We start from the raw sequence: 9482 nt of genomic DNA on the forward strand, positions 1-9482 counted from the left end.
TTTATCATCTTTTTTAAAGTACTTACTTTAAATAAGTAACATTCCTGTGTTTATATTTTGTATTAAATTTTATTAGATTGAAATGAATAATCAGTATTTAAATAGGTACTAAAAAATGTTTTGCATATAGAATTTAATCTTTTGAATAAAAAAAAAAATAAGCTTGCTTGAAAATTAAATTTTACTTTTAACAAGTTGTATGGGAGGCCTGCGGTATGTTGGGTCTAAAGGTTGCTGTCTTCTTCCAAAAAAAGTCTAAAGCCCAACTTCCATTTTTGTGACTCGGTTCCACGAAAATAAATAAATAAAACACTGATGTTTTCTTGAGTTCAAAGCAGGCAAAATTTGTTTCGGTGAGCTGTTCAGTGAACCTGTTAACAACTCCGAAAAGCATCAAGACCTCAGCGAGAATACTGCAAGCTTAAGTGTCGTGGTCTGTATCGATCTGGCACTGCAGCAAATGGTAAAAGCCACCACAACCTCCGGGGAGTCCGACTTCTTCAACTATATGTTCTCTGCCCGATAACACATGTTGTCATTGTGTCAAAACTAATAGAAGACCTCCTGAAGATGGGTGAGTCATACACGCAGAGGGAAACGGTGGCGAGCTTTGACGGCATCCTGAATCTGTAGGTCAGAGTTTATTTATATGCTGGAAATAAGCTCAGTTCCTTCATCCTCAAAGGTCAGTCTCATTAAACTCTCTCCGGAGAGCAGAGAAGAACACATTTCCTCTGACGTGGTAATGCACACAATTATGCTTTTAGTGATTTAATGGCAGGAAATAACCAAGCATGGCTAAATATTTCTATACTTGGTTATTTCCTGCTATTATTTTTAAGGTCAAACTCAACCTTCTTAGCTCATTTTGTTCTGCTGGATTAATCTCCACTCTACAGATCTATAATAAATTATTTAATCCCATGTTTGTTGCAAAGAAACATCACTGAATGACAATTTTTGCATCATATTAACACAAGCATCAATATCTTAGTTACCTAAAAAATGTGGATTTCTCTAATTATGGCTCATAAAACACCTTCAAAGCAAGCACTCTTTTCAAGCGTACATCTCCACCAGGTGATGACACATAAAGAAAACTGGATGCAGCCACAGAAATTGTGAAAATGTTTAAAAAGCAACATAGAAAAAAAAAACACAAACAAAACTTTTTCAAAGCTTAAAGGGTTGTTATCATGTGTGCTTAGAATGTCTTTTCTTAGAATGTTTCTTCTTTTTTTTATCAACTTCTTTTATATCACTTTAAAGTTTTTTCTCACTTTTTAAAATAACTGATCATGCTGAAAACCACAAGAACAACATATAATTTAAGTTAAATTAGAAGAAAAATAAACTTTCATTTTGTGGTCATTGTGGGATAAATCTGCTCAGAACTTTCCAGGTCAGAGATGTGCCAAAATGAAAAAATAACAAGTGTTTTCTTGAAGTAAAAAAATAAAATAAAAAAAACAAAAAACACATTTACTCAAAATAAAGTATTTCAGAAGTCTCATTTGTATTGCTTGGATGAAGAATGGTCAAAAAAGTTGTTATATTCTTTTGTTTAAATCACACATGCCCTCTGATTTTATTTCATCTTCCACTGTTCCTGGATTAGGTTTTTACATTTTTTCTATAGGTAAATCTACTTATAGATGTATCTACTGCCTCAAATATTCAATTCAATTCAAGGGGGACAGCTGGGGGCCCGAGACGAGCCAGAGGTGAGGTCCACGCCCAAGGAAAGGAGCACAGATGAACCACGTGGAATCTGGAATTGGGAGTGGAAAGAGGGACAACACATGAATCGCACTGCACCAAACAGAGGGATGGAGAAATACATGAAAAATATATGATAAAGACTGACGAAGAAATAACTTTTAGACTTACTTCTAAACTTAACCATAAAAAGTTTTGGGACAAAGACATGAACTCACAGGACGGCTGTGGTGAGGAGGTAGAGTCGTCTTCTAATCAGAAGATTGCATCTTTCGCCTTGCCCGCCCACCTGGCAAAGTGTTCTTGGGCAGGACATGGAACTCCACATCGCTCCTGGTGGTTATAAGTTGGCACCAGTGTTTGGCAGCAGAGTCGCCATCAGTGTGTGAATGTGTGTGTGCATGGGTGAATGGGACTGTGACGGTAAAGCGCTTTGGAGCCTTCAAGGAAAGTATGCACCATTTACCATTTACATTGAGATAAGTATTTTATGCTCCTAAGTTAAATACACGGTTGATGTATTGGTGCCAAAAGTGATGTAATGTTTTTTAACTACAAATGTGGTAGGTTTGAAGGTCAGTGAATTCTATCACATCATTAAGTTAATATATTAGAAACCGGGGTGTTGTTATCCTAATAAACATATCAATTGCCCTTTTTTTTAATTATTAAAAAAAAAAACAAAAAAAAAGAAACGCGGAATTACTTTAATATAGAAAGTGCAAAAGTGAAATACATCAAATTTCAGTAATTTAATGAGAGAAGTTACAAGACAAAATCTGCAACAGGGCAAAAATAACACAAAGTTAAAAAAAAAAAGTTTACAATAAAGTCTGAAGACAGCATAAACATCCTTTTTGTCAAATTCCCAACAGAAACATCCCTAAAAGTTTCGATGTTTTGAACAGCAGCAGGTTAGTTTGTTTTCGCCTCTTTTATCATTTGTGTGAGAAACATCATGCAGACTGACAGATATTTTCATACCTTTGATTCTGATTAATTTAAATGTCGTTGCTCTGTACAAGAAAACTCAACACTGTGGCCCAGAAGTGTCAATTTACACCTGATTACTCTGACAACCAGGAAGCAAACTTGTTTACACACAAATAAAACACAGGCAGATTTGTTTTGTTTTTTTTAAACTAGGCTACTGCATCTATAAAATACCGGTAGCACAGCACGAATGATAAGCAATTAATTGATATGACACCATGAATAGGATTTATACATATACCAGCTCGTTCAAAATGATCACATAATTACTTTGTCACCCGTTAGAGGAGAACAGCCTGTTTCAAATAGAGTAGTAAGCTTGAGAGGTTTTCTTGGCCAAATATCACACAGGTGCCGCACTTTTTCAATGCTTGATGTTAAGATGCAGGTTGTCCCACCAGAATGGTTATGACAGATCTGAAAAATAGGTCAAGCAGCCTCAAACTGAAACTGAACCTTCGCAGCTGAAGAGTTCAACTTTAAATACATGTTTGCCTTCTTCTGACTTTGACTGCTTCAAATGTGAACTTTTTTCCTGTGTGTTCACGGTGAAGTGACAATTCAAAAGTTGAGTCATTCTTAAAAATAAATCTTCTCACTCCCATGACATCTCAAGGCACTAAGAGACAACTTTTTGTGTTCCGTAAAACCTTATTTGACACTGTTTTTAAGTGTCAGTGAACACAACATTGTGGTATACTATTTATTTTTTGTTTTCTTGACTTTAGATACCGCCATCTCCAATTGTCATATCGTTTTATTGAAATAATTTTAACAATTATCAAACTTAATATAAATCATTTCCATTTGTAAATATGGCTTCTTTGTTTATGCATAAATAAAACTGAACTACTACTAAGCATCCGTCTGTGCTTTAAGACTAATTATAACATGATTTATTAAGGGTGGGATTAGGAATATGAGGACCAAAAGACTCATGCAAAGGTTTAAGGGAAACAATTTAGGTCTGTTCTGCCCAAAAAATGGCGTAAATGAAGAAAAACTAGGCAAATTGCTTGGTAGGGAATGTGACTAAACATTGTCATACAGCCATGAAAATGCCTAAACATGGACCTTGAAAATTCTTGAAGGGTGTATGTTTGGGACCAATCCTGTAAAAAATAATATTTTTTAAATTGTAATATATTTAGTTGTTATTGTTTATTCAGTAATGTTGGTTTATAAATCATGTAATTACAAGAAATATGAAATAGAGCTATAATTGCTTGAAAAATGAAATCTAAGATTGCCTCTGCTTATTATGAATTGTAGAGGTGTAACAATTCATTTTAGCGACAATTTGATTCATATCATAATCTGTGGTTTCTGATGCAATTCAAAGACGATATTATTTAATTTTGAATTATCTGATTCGATCCAATTAACTGACCTAAAATTGATCCAGGCTTTCTTCAGCCAAAAATAATAAATAAATAAATAAATCATCCACTGTGACTCAGAGATAAATACCTGGATATTTGGATAATCAAGTGTAATTTAAATATGTGTAAAAAACAATCAAGTAAAAAAGCATTAATAGGAAATCCATTCACATTTTAGTTTTATACAGTTCAGTCCACTGTTTGTTTTTCCACATTATAATAATACAAAGGAAACATCATCAGAACATATCACCACACTGTATGGTCACGTCTTTGCAAAATCCAGTGTTTCCGCACATTGGACTGTAATAATGGACTGATTACTTTTTCACAAGTGTGTTATATCCACTTGGATGGCACTGGTCATTTTTATGCCACAGTAATGCAAACCTAGCTCACATGGTACATTCCATGATTGATCAATTTATTTTATTATGAAACAATTTTATAATGATACTGGTGACTTAGATTGATTTAATTAACAAGTTGCCTCATACAAATTAATCCAGTTGGATCACAAGATTATAAATAATTAATCGATTGGTCGATTAATCGTTACATCCTTGATAAATTAAAACGATACGTATCTTTTCTACCAATTAAAATTAAATTATGTGATACATTTTTCCTATTGAAGTAGTTCAATTCAATAAAGCTTCAGCCTTTTTGATTTATTTTATTTTTGTTTCCTTCTGGTCCTCCATTGGTTTGGACCTTTGAAGCTTTTTTTTTTTTTTTTTGCCAGTGGGTTTTTTGACAACTGTTTCCAGATTTCAGGTTTTATATATTATGTTGCTGCTTTAGTCCCGCCATACACCTGTTTTGTATTAACCATTCTATCTGGCAGCACAACAGACACCTTTATTTTGTTGATTTTGGTTGCAGAACCATGTTCTCTAGTGGTTTGTGTTGCACCTGCTGCACGCTGACCTCTTTTTATGTGTGTGGGTGCGTGTCCATGTGGGTGTGTGTGGATTTGGGTTTGTGTTAGCCATTTTGCTTTTGATTTTCTTTCTATTTTTTTATTTTATTTTTCTCCCTATGATATCTAAGTTGAATCCAGTGAACCGCATAAGTCTGCATAGGACGTAGACAGTAGTAGACCATTTCCACAACATTAGTGAGTCAGCATGTTCCATTAGATCACTGTTGTCAAGAAGGTTAGCAAAAGTAATTAGACAAGCATTCAAAACGTGAACCTTTACTACCTCCCCAATGATATATATATATATATATATACATATATGCTTTTTTAAATGTACATTTATATTCTGAAGTAAAAAAAAAAAAAACATTATTCAAATTTTAAGCAAACGTTTTTTTCAAACTGCGTCTTCTTAATTGTGGCTGTAGAATGGCCAACTGCAACACGCTGCCAGAACATCTTGCGACGCCTCAAATGGAATTAGAGTGAAAAAGTAAAGCATGTTTTCATCATCATGTGTCTTTCTCCTGTCATCACGTCATTTCGCTCCCTAGCCGCCTGACACGAGAGTCTCCCGAGGTTGTGTTCTACTTTTACTTTCACACTCAAGAAGTGTCACATGGCGATAAAAGGATCCTTAAGAAGAGCAAGTCCTGTGAATATAAATGTTGATATCTGGGACAAAGTGCATGAGAGATTTCTTTTTCCCTCTGTATGCTTGCAGGTAAAGCACTGTAGGATCTGAGCTGAAGGGCAAATGCTGTGAGGCCCTGCTGTAAGCTCCTTCAGACCCAGATATGACAGCTGAGTCTCTTAGTCAAAGCTAAGCCGCTTCAGAAGTGTACTTACCTCAAAAGATGCAGATATTAAAAATCTGGTTTGACAATACCTGTTGATTTGTAATAAACAATCTCTGATCTCAAAAAAAAATTTCCTTTTTTAAACAGTTTTTATTGTGAATATTCAAATACTCAAAATGCAATGCTGCAAGAAAATATAATGGGGTCATTTTTAAAGATGAAATTGTGTTTTAAAGTGTTCTTGTAGCATTTCTGTCATGATGGAGGACATATATAAAGTAAATTAAGCTTAAAATAGCATTTCTGAGTATTTTCTTTATTAATATCTTTGTGAATAGGAACAGATGCAAAAAATGCCACTGGAAAAAGCATGTCACTTAAAGCTACAACAGCAAGCTACAAGCGCTGCAGACAATATATTCATCTACATCTCCGTTCTGGCTCAAGACCGTACAGCTAGATAGTTCCAATAATGGTCTACACTAGTTTGAGAGATTGTAAACAGATGATTGGAGGAAGTAGGGCGGGGTTACTGGTCCTTCTCATAACTCAAAGGTGAATTTCTGATGAACTTATGCCACTCTGCAGAGACTATGTCCTAGAAAACAACATAGGTGTTTTGATTTTTAATTTAAACAGCCTTGGTTCATTGAAGACAGATCTAAGTAAACTGCAGTTTGATACTTTTAACTGAAAGGTTGAATTGGAAAATATATTTCTAAAATATTTAGCTTTTGTTTGTTAAGAACAGTGGTTATTATTGCAGCTGATGTGCAGCTCTACCTCTGAATATTCAGATTTCTGCAACAGCATCCTCGCTGTTGATCATCAGTCGTGTAGATAGTCTGATAAGATATTTGTATCCAGTACAATTCATCTAATCTTCACACTTACACTTGCATAATTCTGCAAGAAAAAACTACACCTCATAGATGGCGCTAAAATGTTCTGTTGTTGAAATGGGTCGACAGGCTAATAATGCCATTTAAAATGAGTGCAAGAGTGAGAGTTTTCTTTGCATATTGGCAAACATCACACCAAACGGTGTTATTCTCACTTATTACATGTAACCAAAATTACTGTAAAAGGTTTGATTAAATATAAAAAATGCATATAGTTAAAAACAATAGCAGGAGTTTTGCACAATTTAGCCTTGTTGTCACTCTTTTTCACTTTTGTTGCGAACAAATTTTACAAAAAAATGTTTATTATCCTAATATTATTGGCCATTTTTTTTTCTTTAGAATGTAGCATTTTGTTTGTTCAATTTTAGAATGTTTTTATTTTATTTTTAATGTTTAGCAGGAATGAAAATATTGTTCTGCCAAATATCTTCAGATGTTTTTTTAGTAACCCATTTAACTAATAAAAGCAGCATTACTGTTTTCATAATGACGTTGCTATCAGAAGGGAACAGAATGCCTCCTCATACAAAAGGCCAAGCCTGAAAAATGGGGAAATATCTTAATGACTAATTACATTTTAGTTTATATTCCAATTTGTAAGTCGGCTTTAATCCTACGAGCAAAGAACAATGTTTGAAACTCCCACACAGCCCAATGGGTTTCTTTACAGGATGCAAATTAGTGAGTTTTTTTCCTCTACTCTGTTCTCTCTGTCAGGCAAAGTTTGCAAATAAAAAGTGTTAATTATAGTGAAAAAGAGAAAGCTTTGTGTTGTCATTCCAAACATGCATCGCAGGAAGAACTGGATTGGAAGGGTGGTTTCCAGGCCAGCTGTCGAGACGTGATTGAATCACAGCATGACAGAAGAGAAAACACTGTCTCATGATATCAAATGAAACTGGTGGTTGTGTATTCATTAAAAAGTTTGACAGACCGGAAAAGTTAATGAACTGAAAGTTTATACGTGCTTTCAAAAGCTTTTCATAAGTGACGAATAAAGGTAATTGCATTTTAAAAATTTGAGCAAAAAAGAAGGATTTTGTATGCAGCACTGTTCTTAGTGAGTGCAGAATTTCAGACAGATATCGTCTGTGTCAGCTATTAAAATCTAAAGTTTTTAAGTAGTAATTTAAAAACTTACCTGAATTTTTTTGCAAGAAAATAACCATCTGAATAAACGCTAAACCTTTCAAAATTACATTTGTTAAATTTAGCTAAAAGTAAAAAAAAATGCAAATACATAAATTAAAAATAATAGTTACCTAAAGGTCTATTTTATCATCTTTTTTTCAATTTTAAAAGTGTTCATTTTATCTGTTTGGTTGTTGGGGGGAGGAGGGGCAGTGAGTAATCTATACCTCTCTTCCACCTTTTCCAGGTGACATTCATACCTTAACCATTTCAGGATTTAAAGGGGTATCAGCTCTGAGTTTGGCTGATTTGCATCCTAATGTCTTCATGTTCAAACTGCTATTTGATGGTGTGGTTCCTTTTTTAAACAATTCACATTGTACTAGCAAGTTTGACCTCCAAAGTCCAATTGGTATGGATGGTGAGACGGATCTGTTCCAGGCTGCAACACTCAGGCTCTGTACAAATTCTTCAAAGCTACGACATCAGCTGCAAGACACTGCCTGTGTAAATTTGCACAAAAAGACTCAGCGTAAACCCCGATATGCTCCAGAGGTCACACCATGGATGCGGAAGCTGCACATGCATTTAGATCTGTGAGAAAGACTGCTTGTTCTCAACACATAGGTAGTATCCTGGTAAGACCACCACCAAAATCGCTTTCCTCCCGTTCATTGGCCAATGGCAAATCAAAAAGCATAGAGTGCACACTCCATACTGCACAGGGGTACAGGTAATGCTCTGAGCTAATAAATAACAAACATGGCTGATGATTGACCAAGAATCCAAGTTATCTGAAGAACTGTTACATCTGTGAAAAAATAAAAAAATGAAATAAAATTCTAGAAACATTTTTAAAGGTGAAAATCAAGTAAGACTATTAAAGTATCAAAACACTAACAAAAAAAAAGAGAGAGAGAGAACTGATAGTGTAAAGCTGCATAAAGCCATGCACATTGATCTAACAGTCCCTAAGAGTGGTATAAATGCAATTACTTGTTTATTGGGTTTGCTGTCGGATATCTCCAGTATAAGAATATCATCTCAAATGTAAATAAGTATTGATCTTGGAATTATGGTCAAGATCCTATTCCCCAGAATAATTTTGATATCCCAATTTGTCAGTAGCTTTAGTTACCATATTGGATATTGATCAGAAAAGCACAAGCACAAATTACTGCATATGGATTGATTTCATAGAATAAAAATCAATCATTTACCCCTGCTGGCTTGGGTCATTAAATGCAATGTGAGTCCAGGTAAACCAAGAATCTGGAGCAAACCCCTACTATGTTCCAGAATTTTCCTCATCTCAACCAGGAAGTATCAAATGTTGCAATTTCACCAAAGGCTACAGGATATTAACTCCTATTTTAACCCTTAGCAGTCTGGGGCCTCTTGGAGCAAAAATCACAAAAATTGAGATCAAACAGATTTTATGTTTTATAGCAGTGTAAAGACACAATACAAATTAATAAATGAAAGAAGACAACAACAAGGACCAAACAATATAAAAAATTACTTTAAAAAACAGGCGAGAATACCCTGCATTACTTAACTACGTTCAAGGAATTTTGCTATTAGTGTCATAACTCTTGTTATGTTTGTTTTAACCCAAACATTTCAA

General features: G+C 34.5%; 1 long non-coding RNA gene across 1 annotated transcript in view; it reads right to left on the reverse strand.

Moving 5' to 3' along the window:
• Positions 1 to 1191: 1191 nt before the first annotated feature.
• LOC118598680 overlaps positions 1192 to 9482 on the reverse strand; it is a 14521-nt gene continuing 6230 nt past the window's right edge. The window contains exons 3-4 of the long non-coding RNA XR_004947776.1: positions 1938 to 2052; positions 1192 to 1771 (exon numbers count right to left, since the gene is read on the reverse strand). This is a non-coding gene — a long non-coding RNA (uncharacterized LOC118598680). The remainder of the gene's footprint in view (positions 1772 to 1937; positions 2053 to 9482) is intronic.

This window comes from Oryzias melastigma, linkage group LG4 (assembly GCF_002922805.2).
Source record: "Oryzias melastigma strain HK-1 linkage group LG4, ASM292280v2, whole genome shotgun sequence".
Taxonomy (NCBI): Eukaryota; Metazoa; Chordata; class Actinopteri; order Beloniformes; family Adrianichthyidae; genus Oryzias; species Oryzias melastigma.